The sequence below is a fragment of the Rattus norvegicus genome, chromosome 2 (assembly GCF_021556685.1).
Source record: "Rattus norvegicus strain SHRSP/BbbUtx chromosome 2, alternate assembly SHRSP_T2T, whole genome shotgun sequence".
NCBI lineage: Eukaryota > Metazoa > Chordata > Mammalia > Rodentia > Muridae > Rattus > Rattus norvegicus.
The window spans coordinates 112,650,435-112,671,506 of NC_141535.1; the positions used below are offsets into that span (position 1 = coordinate 112,650,435).

The 21,072-nt window shown below is 42.8% G+C and overlaps 1 protein-coding gene across 9 annotated transcripts in view; it reads left to right on the forward strand.

Annotated features, from left to right (window-relative positions):
- The window catches only part of Tnik (TRAF2 and NCK interacting kinase), a 398,674-nt gene that overhangs the window by 131,412 nt on the left and 246,190 nt on the right, over positions 1-21,072 (forward strand). For 2 of the 9 annotated variants that reach the window (XM_087618691.1, XM_087618695.1), the window contains exon 1: positions 2,590-2,676. The gene's annotated coding sequence lies outside the window, so the exon portion shown is untranslated. 9 annotated transcript variants of the gene reach the window in all.

Below are 21,072 nucleotides of genomic sequence, written 5' to 3' on the forward strand. Positions count from 1 at the left end.
CCATAATGAACGCTGCCTTTGACAAGACATGGTCCTGGGTGGTCCTCCAGTTGCACAGCATGATGAGGAAGGAGAAATTGAGCCATTTACAACCATTTTAGAATTTTTCCAGTCTTGAGAATGAAAGGTCATTGCCTATCATAGACCTTCCAAATTTGGGTGCTCAGAGGACCAGGTAGGTAATGCTGAAGGAAATAACTGGCCCCTTATCCCCAAGGAGGCAGCTACTGCTTCTTTCCTACTAACTGTTGCTATGGAAACTGTGGCCCAGTATTGCTAGGTCTTAGGATTTCCTCCTTCCTTCCTCCCTCCCTCCCTTCCTTCCTTCCTTCCTTCCTTCCTTCCTTCCTTCTGTTCTTCCTTCCTTCTCTTCTTTCTTCCTTCCTTCCTTCCTTCTCTTCTTTCTTCCTTCCTTCCTTCCTTCCTTTCTTTTTCTTTCTTTCTTTCTTTCTTTCTTTCTTTCTTTCTTTCTTTCTTTCAGATTTCACATAAAATTATCACATTATTAATTTTGAGTTTAAAATTTAAATGAGATGCAGAGACATTTCCTGCCCACCTCACCCCTAAGCATTGTTAGAGTCAAACAAAATCCTTAAGCAGAATTTGCTGGGAAGGCGTTTAGCTGGGACCTGTGCCCTAACACCCAGGTCACCCTAACACCCATTGAAGAATGTTTCCTTGCTGCCAGACCTTTGGTAGAATGTTGCATTCTTTGTAGGGAATTTGTATACACACTTCAAATGTTTTCACTCCTTAACCCTGTCCTGCACTGCCTCCTGATCATTCTGACAGACAGAAGCTCTCCAAATTTGCAAAGAATTCTCAGAAAATCTATTGCTATGCTCAGTTGAAGTTTGTTTATGTTTTGGCTAGTTTTGTTTTGTTTGGTTTGGTTTTTTCCCCAGTGGCAGCATGGAAAGTACCCTCATCCTGGGGATATATTTGTTTGTATTTCCTTTGCTAGCTATGGTCTGTGGCTAACTAAGATACTTTGTCAGATTGTGAACTTTTCTTTGTGTCTCTCTTTCTTCCTTTCTGTCTCTCTTTGTTTGAATGGATGCACCTGGCCTTTGCCACATTTTGGTCTCAGTGGGTTTCTCTTTGGGTGAATGCACTGGATTTTTTACCTGGATCACAAGGTGGGTGGATAGTGAAGGATTACTTAGAGACCTAGAGACGTGGACAGTGAACTTGTCCAGCATCCTTTACCTAGTTTTTCTGATATCTGTTTTAGTTTTGACAAATAGAAGACATTTTATTTTAAAGGTAGGTCCTGGGCTGATGATATGGTTCAACAGGGAAGGATTTGACTAACATGAAAAGTCCTGAGTTAAGAGTCCAATCAACACATGTCAGCCAAACAACAAAGGCAAAAAACAAAGACTATAAAAGCTTCTATAGTTTACATTGCTGAGATAACTTTTCATAATTATTTGCATTATCTTAGTTTGGGTTTTATTGCTGTGAAAAGACATCATGACCAAAATAACTCTTATAAAGGACAACATTTAATTGGGGCTGGCTTATAGTTTCAGAGGTTCAGTTGATTATCATGGTAGCAGAAAGCATGGTAGTGTGCAGACAGGCATGGTGCTGGAGAAAAAGCTGAGAGTTTTACAACCTGATCCACAGGGAGCTAGGAGGAGGCTCTCTTTCCACAGTGGGCAAGCTTAAGCATGGGACCTCAAAGCCCAACCCCACAGTGATTCACTTCCTCCAACTAGGCCACACCTACTCCAACAAGGCCACATCTCCTAAAAGTAGTGCTTCCCATGGGTCAACCATATTCAAACTTCCACACTTCCTAAAGAACAAAAATTTATATTTCTGAACAAAAAGACTCTTGAGACATAGACTGTTTATTTACTGTGGTGAGAGGTGTACACACATCTGCTGATGCATGTGTATGGAGGCCACAGGTGAATACCTTTAGTTACCTTTCATATTATTATGATCATCATTATTTTGAGATAATATATTGAACCTGGCGCTTATGTGGGTTTGGGTAGGATGGCTGTCCAGTAAGCCCTAAGACTGGCTAAGTCTCTCCAGGGCTAGGACTACAGGCATGGGCCACCATACCTGGCTTGCTAGGTAGTGCTGGAGATCTGCACACAGGCCCTCAAGAGTGCATGCAACTAAGTACCAGGTCACCCCGCAGCCCCTCATTTACTGTTTACTGGTTCTAGTCTGTCCAAGTTGGGAGTATTTTCATTCATCACGAGTAGAGCATGGAGTACTTGAAGACCCAATTTCACTTCAGTGTTTGTCTCAAAATTATTTCAGTGGGTCCATTATTTCTCATAGACTTACTACAGAATTTGATTCCAAAATAGTGCATTTGAAACAAGACAAGGTGCTCATGCCTCGCTTTTGAGGGAGGTGCTTGTTATTCCTCCTCAGACTCTCTTTCGAGCAATGGAAGCCAGTTTTCCATGAGTTGATGGTGGAGTTTATGATGCTGCCATCTGAAATTGGGTTGACCAAGTGAGTGTGCTATTTTAATACTCTGTTTTGACTCATCAGCTCACCAAAGCTGGAGGCTAAAAATAAGGAGCCCTGTCATCAACAAGCCAAAGCCATCACAGGGAATATTACGAAATGACAGCGATTGGTATTTAGAGGAGCCTCTCTCGGTGCCATGCTTTCTGCTTTCCAGTGGGAACCCTTCTTCAGGTAAAGTCCAGGAGGTAGCCCTGCAATCAAGGGGAGGGTGACTTTGGCTGTCAGTGTGGAGTCAGATATTGGCCTGGCCCTTTTTTTATCAGGAAGAACTGAGCTGGTTCAAGGCCGGAAGGGAGACTTATCACCCGTGCCTTGTGCTTCTCACCGTGTAAGGATCAGAACATGGGTGCTGCTTCAGAGCCCCACAGCACCATTTTTCTGTTCTACTTTTGAAGGCCTATTCTGTTCAATTTGAATATTGAGCCACAGAAACAAATCCAGAGGCCTATAACTCATTTTCTGATGTTTGAGGTAGGGCTGTCTGTGTCTTTGTCTCTGTCTTTCAAGATAAGGCCTAACAAGTCTATTCTTCCCTGTCACATGCCACCCACTTGTCTTTAGGTAGGGCTCCCACGTGTGTTGTTATGGAGGGTGTCTGTAGGCTAGTAAGAAAGAGTTTGATGCATGGATTCCCTATGACCATAATTAGGTCCGTAGGTTTGAAAGGCAGAGCAGAGGTTCTCATTTACATTGGTTGGAGAGCTGAGTGAGAATAAATGGAAGATGTGATATATGTGAAGTCATCCAAGAATCTCATCAGTTGCTTGGTAAGAGCTCTTTCTAGATACAGTATCCCCATCTTCCTTCTAAGGTAGAATTCTCGGGACCAGCGAAGACAAAAACTCCACTCTTTCATTGTTAGTGCCCTTCTGCCTCCCTCCTGAGTTAACATCCTTATCTAAAGGAAAATCTATACACTCTGCCTCAAGAAGGCCAGCAAGGAGGAAAAAGAAAAGAAAATTAAGAGACAATTTGGTTGGCTGCTGTTAATCCTGTCTATTCCTGTGGGAAAATGAGCCTGCCGTCGTCGATCTTTGTTAGCGGCTAGATTGAGTTAAAAAATACTGTAGCCTGTGAAAGAAAAGACATTGCTCTTTCCAAAGATTCCTCAGAGCAGCCACCAACATTTTTCTCTGTTAGTTATGTCTCAGTCTGAGTCTGTGGTGTGTGCTCGACTGATGTGGGGGAAGTGTAGCTATTAAGTGTGTCTGTGTTCTGAAGAGAAAGCCAGCACAGTTAGGCCTTTCCTGGTGAATCTACCCCTCAACACATCTACTGATCCTTAAAAAGGGAGACACTTGGACTGGGGAGATGCTAGATATAGGCAAGCACCAGGACCCAAGAACTAATCTCTAGCATAAATGTCAAAAGCCACATCACTGGGTGCCGTGGGAGAGATAGGCTGATCTTTGAGGTTCTCTGGCCTTAAAGCCCATCCAGTTGGTGAGTTTCAGGTTCAACTAGGATGAAATCTCAAAGATGGAGATGCAATGAGGAGCACACATGCACGCACGCACAATTCACACTTTTGTAATCCTTCCGATGCTGATATGTGATATAATATGTGAATCCTTAGTTTAGTGCAGTCAGCACTGCCTAATGGAAATGCTTAACTGAATGTAGCCAGAGCCTGTTTTCTTTCACCCCCCTCCCCTTTTGCCATCAGCCACGCCCTTTGACGAATAGACTTTGAAAGTCACACTATAGGCTCTCCTCCAGAGATCTTTCATGTGAGGCTTGAAGCCACAGACCCATTTTCCTGTTGCCGGGGTCCCACAAACTGGAAGCCAGGAAGGAAGGCAGAGAATGTCTGCTGCTTTTAAACGGACAGTTTGTGGAAGCCGCTTCTAGCAACTTTATTCGTTCATGTGAACCAAAAATAGCTGGAAGTAGGTCAGGTTGTAGAGACGAATGGGCCTCGCTTCACAATCTACTGACCTTACGAAGCTTTTTCTCACGCACGGCAGCTGAGGGCTGGCGAATGACTTCATAAATGAAGAGAGGACAGTTCTCCTGTTTCCTTTATGTGAACCTCATGACAATCTGAAGTCTGAAATCTGTACCTTTATCTAATGTTTAAAAGAATCAGAAGGTCATAGAATTTACGTTGAAATGCCTCAAGGACATAACTCATTAGTGAAAGGGTGAAGATTTTCCCATATTTCCCAGCCTGGAGGTATTGAGGTCCGCCTTAACTTGACGTAAACATTGCATATAATATCTTAGTGAGAAATCATTGCAATTCACATTGACACGTGTTAATGCCTCATAAGACAATGGAGAATGCCATTCTACTAAGTTATTTTTTAAAATAACAACAACGAGACACACACTTGTGTTGAGTATTTAGTATATACCAGGCATCACCACTAAGAGAAGCAAGGGAGATGCAAGCAATGCGCGTGTCAGAGTGTAAAACTGCTCTGGAGAAGACAGAAAGCGCGGTGTGTGTGTGTGTGCATTCACGCGTGAGTAAACGGCAGCTCCGGGTGCGGCAGACAAGGCCTCAGAGAAGGTGTGAAGTTTGTGCAGACCACAAGGGAAGTGCAGAGCAGCTCTTCTGTTTTCTGCTGGGAGAAGATGCAGCAGAAGCAGCAGTGCAAAGGCCCTGAGGAGGGTGTGGCTGCTGCCGCAGCCTCCACAGGGCTTGGCTTCCTGGGGAATTTCCAACCTTCACCACATCGATTCTGTGACAGCCTTTATTCTTAGGGGCCAGACCCTTTTAAGGGGTACCAGCAGGCAGAAGCTGCCTCCCAAACTGAGGCGAGGAGCTTATGCGTATTTAAATCCCTCTGTCACATGCAAGCTTCTCAAATCATTATAATTGAACATTTAAAGCCTTCTCACCAAAAGGTATTTTAGGCATTTGGCTTTATTGCCAATTACAGCGTCATCTTAAAAGAGAGGCTTTTAAATTAATTAAACCCATTACACCTGAATATTTGATTTCTGCCAACACATAATTTTAAGTTGTCACTTCAAAATAATTTGGGAAGGATTTAGACTGTCAGACTTCCTAAACTGCTCCTGGCATTAAGATGGATAACACGTGTACGTGGCCCCAGCAAGGTCTTTCCTCTGGCCCCAGGCAAGCAGATCTGCTGTCCTCAGACACTTTCTGGCTGCTCTAACAGAGATGCCATGACTTAAACACCACACACTGTCTTCTCCCTTCTCTGGAGGCCGAGAATGAAGATCAAAGTGTCCACAGAGTAAGTTCCACTGACAACTCACTGAGATCCCTCTCGTGGACCCTCCCAGGGTGGAGGGGCCTTGGGGCCTTGGACCTGGGAGAAGACCCAGGAAAGCACCTGCAAGTGCAAGACTAAGGACCAGGGTTCCGATCATGTGACTCATGTAAATGCTGAATGGATATGGCAGGCTGTGTAGAATTCTAGCTTTTGAAGGTAGAGAATGGATTCCCAGTGCAAGCTAGGTGGGTAGCTAGACTAGACATATCAGGGAGCTCTGGATTTTATTGAGATACCCTACCTCAGCGAATAACTGAGAGAGTAATTGAGGACGATCCCTGACCTCAATCATGGCTTCTGCATGAATACAATGTGCATATGCACCCACACACATGTTCTCACCTGCCAAACATGCATACATACAAGCAACACACACACACACACACACACACACACACACACACACACACACACCACAGTCAGGGAGGTTTTCTTCTCATTGTCTCTCAAAGTTCCCATCTCCTTACAGCACAACATCACATAATCCTGCTCATTTATTCTCTGACCAAAGTGTGTCTCTTCTTGATTCTCTTGTCAGCTTGACACACCTGGGAAGAACTTCAAGTGAAGATTATTTTTCTCTATTAGAATGGCCTGTTCACATGTCTGTGGGACACTTTCCTGATAGTTAATTGATGAGGGAGGGCCCAGCCCACTGTAGGCAGAAAACCATCCTTGACAGATGATGGGCCTAGAACCATCCCTAGGTAAGGAAGCTTCTTCCATGGTTTCTGTCTCATTTCCTCCCTCCACGGTCCTGCTGTGAGTTCTTGTCTTGGCTTCCCATCATGGTGGAGTAAGCCACCCACAGTAAGTCTTTTCCTTCACAGCTTGTTTTTTTATCACAGCAACAGAAGAGGGAACTGGGGTAGTGTGTGAGAAGTGACCTGGCCTTGCCCTTGTGATTTGTTAGGTATGAAACAGGGCTCAGAATCCTTCTTTCTGACAAATTATTTCCTTAATGAATCAGCTTGGGAGCCAGCTTGCTGTCAGTGATGGGAAGTTGTGTGGAATTCAGAGGCCTGGGGTGAACGAAGCCTTGGTCTGGCTCAGATGAAGATTAACTGCCATGTTTTCCTTGATGTGGCAATGGCAGGCAGGCTTGCTTTTGCTGCTCTCCCATGGCCTTCAGGTTGAGTGGCTTCATAGCCTATACCATAGCTCTCATGTAGAATCGAGGGCCTATGTTTTAGATTCCATCAGACCAAGCCATGAACTCCCTGGCAGCTCCCATCCAGTCACACTTTGACCTCCTCAGAAGCTCTGAAGAGTCAGCCCTAGTGAAAGAGCGTATCTGTCTTAGAGGGCGGCCTCAGGCCCCATGAAGCCATTCAGCTCATCTTCTGCCATGTTCTGTTAGTCCTACAGCCCTTCCTGGATGCAATTCTCATTCTCCAGACTTCCAGAATCAGGGATTCTCTGGATGGGGTGTAGGCATCCATGCTTTGGCGGCCCACCAGCTATGTGGATACATGCTAGTGTCTCAGACTCACAGACTTAGATCTTACCTGCTGATTACAGTGTTATGTAAGCCTAAAGAATTAATGGGAAACTTTCTTCTTAAGGGAGAGAGGAATTAGCATTTCCAGACATGAGTTCAGGCACTGCCGCTCCTTCGCTGACGTGCCTTCAGTTATTACATCAAGCTTAAAGTACTCCGAGGTGACCATCCGCATCTAAAGAGAGAGTTGAAGGCACAAACGCCGGTGGTAACCATTTAAAAATAAACAGTGCGGGTTGGGGATTTAGCTCAGTGGTAGAGCGCTTGCCTAGGAAGCGCAAGGCCCTGGGTTCGGTCCCCAGCTCCGAAAAAAAGAACCAAAAAAAAAAAAAGTGCATAATTAATCTAATAGGCAGCTAGATTATTTTTAAAGCATCGCATTCAGTTAGCACGCATGCACACGCACACATCGCAGTATACGTGTAGAGGTCATAGGTCATAGGATTGAACCATATAGGCCAAAGGAATCAAACTCAGGTTGTTAGGCTGAGCTGTGGGCACCCTTACCCTCTTCATTCCATGGCTTCTCCATGAAGCATCCTTCTTTCCAGCTGTTCCAGGCTTTGGGTACCCATCCTCCCTTGTATATTGTTGCTAGCCTTCCTCTTCCTCTGCTCGAAAAAGGAAATCTGGGCTGTCAGAGTGGCACAAGTCACTGATTCCTCCCCTTAAGATGGCCCTTGCAGGATGGGCTCATCTTCCAGTGCCGAAGCTTTTCAACACCTGGACACTTGGAAGAGAAATGTATCCAATTCTGCAGGCTGAGCTAATTGCAATTCTCCGGTGTTATTATTATTTTAAATCTTCGATGAATCACCAAAGCTCACTAATTCTCAAACCGAAGTCTTTGTGTTAGGTGATGGTAGCCCATCTAATTACTAACAATTAGATGAGTAAGAACACCTGACCCCAGCAGCTCAGGTTCTAATGAGACTCCAGATCAGACAGTGTCAGCTAGAACCAGACAAAATAGGCTCACTCAGCCTTCCGTGTGACAATAACAGAGCTGGTGGCAGCTGAGGAAAGTCGGAAAGTCGGAAAGTCATTTTGTTCTTTCTGTCCTAGATTCCAGGGGCTGCTTCACTCTAGAGACCTTTTAAGCTTGTTTAGTTCTCTGTGAAAGCAACAGGAACATAGAACAGGAGGGAGCCCATAGGAGGGAGAGGCTTGACCTAATTTGAATGTCCTCAGTTACTCAAAAGAACTGAAGCCTTAAAGGCACAGAGCCTTGAGGCTGAAGTTGCTTAGTTCTGCATCCACACTCCCCTCACAACTTCCCCCTCTCTTCCATTGTACTCTGAAGGTGTGCAGATTTCATGTGCATTCAAAGCATCCTGCTGCTTTTTATCTGGATGGAGTTCTGCTGGGGAATGAATCCTTTGCTTTGGGGAGTACATTGTAGAATGGAGAAACTTGGGTTGGTTTTTTGTTTTTTGTTTTTTGTTTTTTGTGTTTTTTTTTTGTTTTTTTTTGTTTTGTTTTGTTTTGTTTTGTTTTTTTTGGTTGTTTCCTTTATGTCAAAGGATGGTCATTAGCTGTGCTAGAATGGTTGGTCATCTTGTTCCTCTTTGTCACGGAGGGTCTTGGATGTAAAAAATGGAGTAGAAATGCAGAAAATGAAATGTAAACTTTCAGTCTGTTGGTGGTGCTTAGTATCAACAGTTTGATGTTAGCCGCACACTGGATCGTGACCCCTGTTTCTCGGAGCCAGAGTTTGAGGACATGGAAGCAATAAGTGGTGGGTAATCTCTCTGTGCTTCTTGTTCTCCTGTGCAGTAACTGTGCACTTTTTTAAGAGTTTCAGTCTGAATCTGAATACATTACTTCCAGTCTCCTGATTCCTCCACTGTATTCTGTCCCTGTGATTTCTAGGTTCTCACTGTTGTAATGAACAGAGGACCCTGAGGGCAAAGGGGGTCCATCTGTTGACTACAGAAATATCAGTGTCTGGAACAAAGAAAGTGATCACCAGACAGATCTAGACTAGACTCCAGAGAGCAATGCAAAGGCAGTACCCTGTGTCAAAACAAACAAACAAACAAACAAAAAAACAGATTTGGGAAAATGTAAAAGACTAAGTTATTTTTCTTGATGCTGTGACTAAATATGAAGAAGCAACTTGAAGAGTTTTCATGGTTTGTGGTTTGTGAAGGGACACAGTGAATCGTGGCTGGAAGGGCTGGGATTAGTAACCTGGTGTCTCTGGTCATGTTGTGTCTATAGTCAGGAAGTAGGAAGCAGGAAACAGGAAGGAGGAATCAGGAAATAGGAAGCAAGCAGGAAGTGGAACCCAACTATGTCTTTAGCTCCCCTTCCCCAATGACTCATTTTTGCCATTGGGGGTCCATCCTAAACCTTCCAAAACCTTCCGAAACAGAGCACTTACCTTGGCAAGCATGTGTTCAAACGCAGGAGCAAACTTATGGAGAAATTTCACTTTCAAAGCATAAGGACCTGTAAGTTGCCTCTTCACCAGGCCATGCCAAAGTACCGCTTTTTACTCTCTTCAGCATACGCATCTGGCCATTTTTACCCACTGGAAGCATCCAAGTGGATCACAAGAAAGTAGTTTCCTGATAAGACAGACAGGAGTTACAGCTCATAACATAATATGCATGTTGCCAAACAAGGTAAAGGGCCAGCTAGCAAATGGTGAATGTGTAGAGCGAGATGTCCCAGAAGGCCCAGTTGTTAAAGCCTAGCCCCAAAGTTGGCACTGCTTGGAGCTGTAGAAACAGTATGCTGTCCCCTCTTAACTTCCTTTTGCTTTCTGGTCATGATGTGAGCAGTTTTGTCCGTGGGTGTTCCTGCCATGATGCTGATGTTGTACCATATACCACATGCCCAAAGCAACAGGGCTTAACGAATGTGCATGGAACTTCTAGGACTGCTAGCCACTATACTCCTGTCTTAGGTATTTTATTACAGCAATGAAAGGCTGACTAACACCACAAATGCCCCCATCATGTGGAGCAGGACAGCAGCCACACACAAAAGGCACAAAGGAAAAACCAAGGCTGGGCTCTAATCAAACTTCAGCTGCAGGTGCAGACGTGTCAACTTCTCACTGCCTCATATCGTGAAATTCTACTCAATTAGAAAATTTCCATAAAACATCTGACAATATAAAATGTCTCAACTCATTGCACTTTATGTATACTTGCTATCAGTTCTGGGAGCTATAATAAATGGTAACAGTGCCTAGCCCTGAGAATTCAAATTTAAGATGGGATTGTTAAAGGGGGGGCGGGTGCTTGATTTTTTTTTCTGAATTATTTGATGATTCTAAGTGAACATGGTTCCCATTTTATTTGCAGAACCAAAACTAGTGACTTAAATATAAAAAGACAGTCACATTTAAGAAGACACCGTGGATGTTTCTGTGAATCTCAAACATAAATGGCCTATGATTTATAAGGATGCTAACATTGACCCTTTCTGAATATAGCTTTTGGGAATTCATTTCTGTATAAAAGAATTGGTTAATGAAGTTTGTTCTTTAGGATTAAGAATAAGATCAGAAGTGATGAACCTTGGGAAAGAACCTGGCAGGACTGGGAGGTGACGGGGATCTGGAGGAACTATAAAGACGGGAGAGAGCGCTATCAGAATGTATTGCTTGTGTGTAAAGTAAAACACAAAATTAATCAATAAAAATTAAATAAAGTGGAGTATCTTTTCCGGGCAATTGGTACTAAATAAGGCAAGCATGTAGTGACTCCCACAAGCCATACAGATTCAAGGTAGAAGTGAAGCATTTGGCCACATATGTTACTCGGGCACAGACCTCAGAACCAGGCGGCATCTTTCTCCTGGTACCACTGTTGTTTTCATAAGGTTTCACTGGAATTTCAAAGATGGTGGTTAAATCAGAACTGACATGAGTGCTAATTATCTGGGTGTCAGGGTAGAGAGAAACAGGTAAAACTGAATGACAACATGTTCTAAACTATATTCCCTTTTTAAAAAAATGGCGACTCTGAACACTATTTGGTTCTGCTTGTCAGTAATTTTATATCTGCCTATGTCCTTGCCTGGTGAGTTAATCTGGTAATCTGAAATCTTTTTTATCTGCCTGTACTGTGAGAGCTTATGTTGCTGTAGTTCATCCGAGTCCTCCAGAAGGTGAACTTGCCTTTCAGGATCAGCTTGGTGGACAGTATTAATGTGCCTAAGAGGAGAAACTCCTTTAATAATTTAATGACCAAATGTCATCTGGAGAGAAGGGGTCGGTATGAAAATGACTTTTCCTATCAGCATTATAAATCACAGTGTGGCTTGCCTTTCTTATGTGCAAATCAAATATCAAATTGAAGGACGCTTATCACCTCATATAGGATTTTTAATTTTTGCATTTCCTATTAAAACAAAGAAGCATCTATAACATTTCTTGTTTATTTCTGTTTAAAAACAACAACAACACAAAACCCAACTGTCAAAGCCTCAATAAACTAACCAGCAGAAGAAAGTCCTCCTTGTTTCCAGAACAACAGATGCTGTCTTTGACCTTGGGATTTAAGGGCAAATCTATTCTTGTTTACATGTCTTGAATTTCTTGGATTCGCCAGTATGAAGACAGCCGTTGGGGGCGAAGTGCTCCAAGTGTGTGAGCCATGAAAAGAAAATCAGTCTGGGCAGCTGTTGCTGCAGAAATCATGCTTTTGTCTGTTCACAGTTCAGTAATACAGAGAATTTTAAGAATTAAAAATAAAAAGGAAAGAAAGAAAGGAAAACACTTTTAATTGGAAGACTCCTGGCCACAGATGTCACAGCTTAGGCACTTGCCTCTCCATCTGACACACTGCCTCCCTGTGAGGGCATCGAGTTTCCAGTCGGGCTACATTTGCCTTGCTGGGTCCCCTTGTGGTGGTGCTGAATGAGGGAACACAGCCAGTGCTCTGCTCAGCCAGCCAACCAGAGGGGACTACTGATGAGCAGAGCTCATTGGTTCTCTGTGGCAGCTTTTCTACAATGAAGGCTGCAAAAGCCTTGTGAGAAATGAGGGCCAAGTGAGATTCCTCTGCAGCACATCTGCCCACATGTGGTTCCTACTTCTCTGGGGACAGAGCACTGGCAAGGTGACGTTTTCCAAATTGAAACTAATAGATATGCAATACGTTTTTTTGCTTCCATTTCCCCCCCCATAAATTATATCTCTGGAAAGACAACCTCTTTGCTATTGATCTCCCAGGACTGGTTATTGAACTCATGGCCTTCTGTGTGCTAACTATGCTTGTTCCCAATACCCTGTATCCCAGAGGAAACCCCAGGGAGCAATGCTAATCTTAGAACAATGCAGAAGTGACTTTATTTTTTATGGTCCTGGGACCAGAAGCCCTCTCCCCTTGAAATGTCGAGAGACAGAGGCCTTAGCATTTTCAGCCAAAGAGATTCGACAGTGGCCTCGCCACATCAGTCTCTTTGTTTTCACTCACAGCCAATTGCCCTGTGTGTAGTTTTCGATTTTTACCTTTTTGGTATAATTTTTCATTTGTGGGACATTATAGTGAATCCCCTCAGTAGCGATTTACATAATTTTATTAGGCAATTTCTGGGCAAAAGGCATCTTAGAGTGTCATCATGGGGACTTTTAGAGTGTCACCGTGGGGACTTTGTTTTATTGCTTCTAACTGCTAATTAAAGAACAGGAATGCTACTTAGGTACAGTGGGCCAAGCCCATGGACAAAGGTCTCCTTTTTTCCTGGCTTGATCAGTAATGGGGACAAATAGACCAGGCGTGTCATCCCCTTCTGGGAACTTTTTTGTTTTTGTTTTTGAAAGCTCTGGCAATTAAGAGTAGTAACAGAGTGAGCAGTCCTCTCTGCACTGTAGGGTGAGGACACTCCCAGCAGCCATCTGTTAGAACAGGGCTGATTCAGTCAGTTCTGATGCAGACTGGCATCTCCTGCAGGGAGGCAGCTAGGACTACCTCTCGACTGAAAGGGACACTTCCAGGAAACCTTATGGAGGTGTTGGAATGCTTTTCTCAAAATATATGGTTATAATCTTTTGGAAAAATGCCTTAATAACCTTTTTAGGGCATTTTCCTTCATAATTTCTGGTACCTCAAAAAGGTTTTAGTTCTTTTGGTTGAATACCTTGAACAGAACTTAAAGAACTTAAGGCTAAAAAGGAGCATTAATAAATTAGGTTCTCTAGCCAACAGCTCATGAGTCCATTTTCCTAGGGAAAGTATCCCAGGAGTTTTTTTTTTTTTTAAACGTGTTTATCCATCAATCACTGGCCATAAAAACTTTGCTGTTTTTCCTCCCTTAAAAGCCTCCTGATGCTTTAAAACAAACAGTGAGGGCAGCCCCAGTGTCCTCTGAAACCAGAACAGCTAAGCCTTAATTTACCTGGAAGAGAAAACAGCTCCTCTCTTGCTGTAAGTTGTTTTCATACTAAATTCTTTTCAAACTGAGATTAAAGCTTCCCCATGCAGAATTCCTGCCCAGCAAGAATATTTTCTATGGAATCGTGGAAAATTGCCTGTTCAGAGTACTTGAAAATAAAACAAGATGAAACCTTTCTCGACATAAAATGTTATTCTGTGTGGCTTTGCAGGCAGCTTGTTCTTCTTTGTGCAGTGCAGAACGTGGGCTCCACACCTTTGCACATACCAGACAAGCACGTGTCCACTGAGCTGCACTCTCATGCCAGCCTTCTTATTTTTAGCACCGTGAGTCTGAAATAAACCTTTGTTTACACCCACTGGGGTATTTATAGGTGTGTTGCTAAGTCTTGGAGTCCACTCAAATTTAGTACTCAAACTAATGTCTAAAGTACACACACACATACACACACACTCTCTCTCTCTCTCTCTCTCTCTCTCTCTCTCTATATATATATATATATATATATTTACATTTTATGTATGTTAGTTTTTGAGTATATACCTATATATGGACATATGTATACACTTTTAGCTTTTAAATATATAATATATATTTATATATAATAAATATATAATACTATATATATATTCTTGATGTTTATTAGGTTTTATGTAGCTCAGGCTTACCAATAACTTGTTATGGAATTTAATCTGGCCCTGAATTCCTGATCTTACCAGTTTGCCTTGCTAGGACCATAGACATGTGCCACTATACTCAACTCCAAAGTTAAAATAATGAAAATTTTATTTATTTATTTACTTATTGACTTACTTATTCATTCATTCATTTATTTATGTGTGTGTATGCATGTATGCTCGATCACTTTTTTTCCCCCAAGACAGGGTTTCTCTGTGCAGCCCTGGCTGTCCTGGAATTCACTCTGTAGATTAGGCTGGCCTTGAACCTCTGACCCCGGAATGCTGAGATTAAAGGCATGTGCTAAATACTCTTAATGTACAACCCCTAAAGCTGAGTTTCTCAACCTGTGGTTCTAGACCTCTTTCCGAGTCTTTCACAGAGGTCAATTAAGACCATGTGAAAACATATTTATATGATTCATAACAATAGCAAAATTACACTTATGCAGTAGCAATGAAAATAATTTTATGGTTTGGTTTCATCACAATGTAAGAAACGATATTAAAGGGCCACAGCATTAGGAAGATTGAGAACCACTTCCTTAAAATAAAGAAAGAAAATTAAGAGCTTACCAAAGAGATTTTAATCCTAATGTGTTTCAGAAATCACCTTTTATAGTTTTTAGTAAATATTTTTCTTCATTGCCAAGAGGATAAAGTCCATAAACCATGTGAAGAACGGGAGCTCAAAATAATCATCTCTAAAACATCTATTTAATGGGCATGTGGCTTGGAGTTTTAAGGGAATAGAGGGGATTTATAATACTTCTTAGTGAGAGCTACATTATTTCAAAAATAGGAATTGACTTTTAAATTTTTTGCTTGATATTTCTTCAAACTTTTCTGTGTCATTTCAAGATTTTTCTCAAAAATTTAAGTCTAAGTCTGCTTGTATTTTGGAAGACAACTTTCTTGGACCTAATGTTTGGCCTGTGTGTACTTTGGTGTGTGTTTAAACTATGCTATGCCTGCATTTTGACCAGATACTGGGTAATTGTGGCATGCCTACTGAATGGTCATATAAACTGTCTATCCTACTGAACGTATTGTAGAAGGGTGTTCTCTGGAGGCACTTCTGTCCTCTCAGGCAACCATGCTCAGGAAATCATATCATATATGAAGACATGCCTTTCTACATTGAATAGTGCTGGGGTGAAGACTGATTTGGTTCAATTTGAAGCCTTTTACTTTTTAGTTACTGATTGATTTTATATATATATATATATATATATATATATATATATATATATAACCTTAAGAAGTATGAGCACTTTTAATTTAAATTAAATCTCATATACTATACTCAGTGTAAGAAGTATACGTCTTTGCCTAACCAGAGGAATCTGGTTCTGGCATGAGGGAAATTAGCCTCCTTGGCATCTTTGTACTGTCTGTGGTAGGGGTTCCCAGGTCAAGAGAAGGAGGATCAAAGGGTCATGGAGCAGGGTCATCGTTGGCTGGCACCCACCTCCTCTCAGCCCTAACGTGTGTCTGGACCTAGCTGTGGGGTTGACATGGTGCCAGGATTGTAATACTACCACAAGCAGAAAAATCATGGCCCTGATCCGTTAGGTGTCTTATAGTCTAAATAACAGAGAGGCGTGCAAGCATCTCCGGAGCTAGTCTCACAGGGGCTTGAGGGGATAAGATGGGCTTTCTCTGTCCTTCCGTCCTTCCTGCCTCTCTGTCCTGGGTGCTTCATTCTGGGTAGCCTTCCAGGTTCTTTTCTGCCCACTTCTTTCCATTGATAGAAGGTCTTATATAAGGAATATCATTGTAGGGAAATGGCTGAGACTCTTCTAAGAACCTTTGTGTGACCATCAAAGACTTTTGGAGGCATCCAGACCATAATAACACCTCTTTGGCACTGTTAGCCACGGGTCAGACCTGCCTGGGTAGCCAAGTTGTTGTCATAATTTGATTTATCTGTTGCTGTGATAAACACCATGACCAAAAACAACTAGGGGGAGCAAAGTGTTTATTCTAGTTTTCAGAGGGAGGAGAGGAAATGCAACGCAGGAATCCCAAGGCAGACACTGAAGCAGATATCATGGTAAGTAAGAAGGGCTGTTTACTGGGTTGTTCTCCCTGGCCCATGCTCAGTCATTTTAGTAAGCAACTACCTATCCAGGATTGATGCCTTCCATAATAGGCTGGGCCTTCCCACACCAGTTAACAATCAAGACAGTTCCCCACCAACTTGGCTCCAGGCCATTCTGTTTGAGGTCATTTTTACTTCCTCAGATGGGTCATGTTGAGGACTGCGCCATGTTGACAACTGAAGCTAACTAGAAGTGTATTCCTCAGGACTCAATGTACGGGTACCTCCTTCTGCTCAGATGTTCCAATGAGGAGTGAGGTGTCTGGCAGTTCATGGTCAGGATGATAGACAGTGACCCCACATCAACTCCATTATAAATATTACCATCTCCTGCCAGCCTCAAACCAAAGCCAAAGGACCTGGCCTTACTCAGAAGCTGGAACCCTTTGTTACACGCTTCTTCTTCCTTATTAGTTTGGCAGCTAGTTCCCGGGGGCTTTGAACTCAGGTCAGACATTCTCCTGAGAAGAGATCATGACATCACCCTACTTAAGTACTTCTCTGAGATGAATTTTTTTTAATTATGAAGAGCACATGGTTACATATATAATTTCCACAGCATAGTATTTGTAATAAATACATCACACAAGTAATTATGAAACTGTGAAATTTAATTATTCTAAGTGAATTGGGCAAATCAAAGAAGCAAATAGTAGGTTATCTGGAAACAGAATACTCAGGTACTGTCAGGACTGTCACTGAGGCAGGAGGATGAAGAGTGATCCCATGAACCATCTCTATGTCTGTTTCCTTTGTTGCCTGGGTCGGCCTCCTCATTTCTTTTCTCAGTTCAGGGGCTTCTTGCTGTACCCAGAATGGCCTGGGCTCACAGGTTCCTATAAGCTGCCTTTCTTCCCCCCTTTTATTGAAAGTGTTTTCATATCCTTTGTTAGCCGTTGCTCCAACTTACCTGGTCTATTAACTATTCTCCCAAAGTCCACACTTTCTCTCTCTAGGCCTTTGCCCATACCATTTAGGTCAGCAGGATACAAATTAAATTCACTCAGTTGTCAAATCCCTGCAGCTCCCATAAACCTGAGTTCACACACTTCCTTTTTCATATTCCCACTAATCAGAATCAGTCATTTCATCTTCTTGGTCCCTCACTGTGGGCCTAGTATGTGTACCGCTATTACCTAGTCAGGCCTTTGCGTTCCTTGTATCCAGTTAATCCACTCATCCGTCCGTACGTTTCAACAGTTCCTTCCTGAGAGAGCTTGTGTCCTGGCACTCCGCTGGAAGATGCGAGTGGAGGGAGAGGCACAGAGGAGAGATGCTGTCTGTTTTCTGATGCTTAGCGTTGTTGGATAGAGGTGGACATTGAGAAGACAATTAAATTCCTGGAGATAAACATGTGAATGTGCACATGCACAAGCACTGGGGGATCGAGCCCAGAGCCTTGCATGTTGGCCAAACTCTCCACCACTAAATAGATTTCCAACCTGTAGAGCCACAAAAGCTAAAACCGCACCTGTGGAATGAACAAGAAAGACAGATATACAACTCTATTGAGACGGCTGGATGTCAGTAGGAGTGTTTTGGTCGGTAGGAAAGACAGTAGGACGCACCATCTCTGACTTAGGACCTACATAATGGGGTTCAGGACCATGTTTGTTTTCCCCCAAACTGGGAATGGGCATTCAACCTGTACCTCCGAATATGACAGTTAGAATAGAGAGTTTTTACATATAACAAAATTAAGACAGGATCACGCTTGATTGAAGTCCTATTCCATTGTGGCACATATCTAATAAGAAGGGACACAGGGGAACAAACCTGTGAGGCTAGGAACAGAGATTGACCATAAATCTATAGCCAAGGATCCCCAAGAACCAACGGAGGTTAGGAGAAAGGAGCTGTTAATTCTGTAGACCCTCCAGGAGGACACATTCCTAGTGACGCCCAGGTCTCACATGTCCAGCTTCCAGAATGGGTAGGAAAGCAAATGAGTATGCTTTAGGCCTGCCTCCTAAGCTGAGGTGCTCTGTAGTGGCAGGCCTTGGAGGCTGCTACCCTGTCCCGGGGTGGGGGGAGTACATGTGACTGAGACACACCTTAGGCCATCCATGACTGAACTTAGATGAAAGGAAGCAACAATAAATAAGGAACTGTGTCCTCTGTGACCAGAGACCGGGATGAGCTCAGGCTCCGTATTCTCTTCCAACTAACAAGAGGGATGCAGAGTTACTGGTAGCAGCGTTGGGAAGGCTGACGCAATGACTTAATTAATTGCCCAGGGGTTGCATCTTTACAAATAAAATTGTGTTTTGTCACTGTGGCTAGTGGGGAGTTGAATAGATGGAATCACTAAATATTGAATAGCAGGAAGTCTTTCTCTTCCCTTTCAAAGCAGCGTCTTAATCTTCTTGTCTCCAAAGTATCTCTTTTGAGGTAATGTGTTTGTCTCTTGGTCTGCTGGTCCGCTGTGAGGTTGCCTTCTATGTTGTATCATATTTGTTGCTGTGACAAAGATGTTTGACTGAAGGACAGGTTTATTTCTGGTAAAGCAACTTAAGGACAGGTTTATTTGGGCTCAGTCTGAGGATAGCGTCTGTCACTGTAAGCATGGCAGCAGGCTCAGGTGGTCACGTTCATCCACAGTCAGAAGAGAGCAATGGATGCTGTCCACACCTCACTGTTTCTTTTCTCCTCAGTCCAGAAGCCAACCTCGTGGCACTGTTGAAATTGTGCTAATTTTATATTTTTAGAATATTTAACAGTGATTGCTTGAGTTCTATTACTTGTGATATTAAAGTGGTTTAGATTTATTAAAAGACCTGAATTAAAGATCCAGGATGTCCTGTTACATAGGATAGCCTGCCAGCTTCTGCTTGAAGACCCTTCTTGTTTTTTTCCCTGCTGGGTTCTTCTCATTTCTGGCTTCAGGCAACACCACTTCTATAAAGCCTTGAGACCCCTGAGATCTCATTGTGTTTGTTACATGGATTGTGATTGGGCAGGGTTTCCCAGGGTAGACTGTGGGCTCCCTGGAGGTCAGGCAGCCAGACTTACCCAGCAGGCATACAGGAGACATTTCTTGAGTGGGGGATGGAGATGAGTACATGAGGCTTCTAGAATCAAGTGAGGACGGAAATTCTGGGTCTTTTAGCAGCCAATAACTTCTCATTTCAATGTTTCCTTTTTCTGGTATGTGTGTGTGTGTGGGGGGGGTAATGTCTACATGGGTAGACACTTAAGTATTTGCACATACGTGGAGGTCATAGGTCAACCACATGTCTTCACCCACCTGTTTCTACCTCTCTGGCAGTGGTATTACAAAATGATACTACCCGACCTAGGCTTTTTTTTTTTTAAATGTGACAACTGGTATATATAGTAGTTATATTTTTGAAAGTTTAAAATACATAATGAATCAGGAAAAAACATCCTTGTTAAAAGACAGCTAGCACAAAATGTTAGAAGCACTCAGTTAAGTAGACTGCTGTGGCTGCTTCCCACAGGGAGGGCAGTTCTGAATGAGCATGTGCAGAGTGGCCCGTGTAGGTGATTGGTACAGTCTCACTACCGTTGCAGTTGTCAGGGACCAGTCAAGCAGCTGTTCTGGGCCCTCAAGTTTATCCTGCTCTTGAGACAACTTTTTTGCTTCCCCTCTGTGTGTATCTGTGTGTAGACATGAGCTGGTACACACAAACCTTTGTTTTTGTGCATAGGAAACCTGAAGTATCTTCCTGGACAGCTCTCTGTTTGCTGAAGTGCTTTTCAATTGAATCTAAAACTTGTCCATCCATTAACCCAGCTAGTCAGCTTGCCCTGGGAAGCACTGCCTGGGCCTTACTAGACCTAGGATTACAAGTGGCCACGTGACTATGGAGCTGTTGTGCGGTTCTGAGGGTTCTGAGGGTCTGCACTCTAGTCATTATGCACAAGTGATATCTACTGATCCATCTCATCAGGCTGACAGAGAAATTATTAAAACCATATGCTACATGGAGTCCAGTCATTTTTCTTTTCTATAAATTATGCATGTTATATATGAATAATTGTGGAATAAGTTGGACAATATGGAAAGATCTTGTAGTTGGAAATTATACTGCCCAGAGATAATTATTTGAGCCTCATCACTTTGGTGTGGCTTCTAGACTTTAAAAACTCCAGTTTGGTCATAATACATGTGCAATTGCATGCCTATCATATAACCTTATTTGGACCTGGAGTTACCTTTAAGGACAAAAATACATGTCAGTGTCACAGACTCTGCCCTTCCCCAACAACCCAGGAGAATGAAGTTTGACTTGGGTGTCCCATGTTGGAGTCTCATTTATTATTGAAGGACACACACACACACACACACACACACACACACACACACACACACATACACTGCTGAAACACTTCCTATTTATGCAAATAAAGCTGTAAAAGCCTACATGGCTAAGCATTTCAAAAAAAATTACCCTCTTTTGAGATTATAACATAACATCATTACACCCTTCTCTTTCCTCTCTCCAAGTCCTCCCACACAAGCCTTGTTCTCTTTCAAATTTATCCCCTCTTTCACTGTTACTTATTGTTATATGCATATATACACATATTAGGATGGCATATGTATACCCCTAAAAAGATAAATACAACCTATTCAGATAGAAACTATACCAATAACATCTGAACATGAGCTGGAAAAGGACAGTGCTAGACATGCTGAAGGGGACAGTGGAAAGC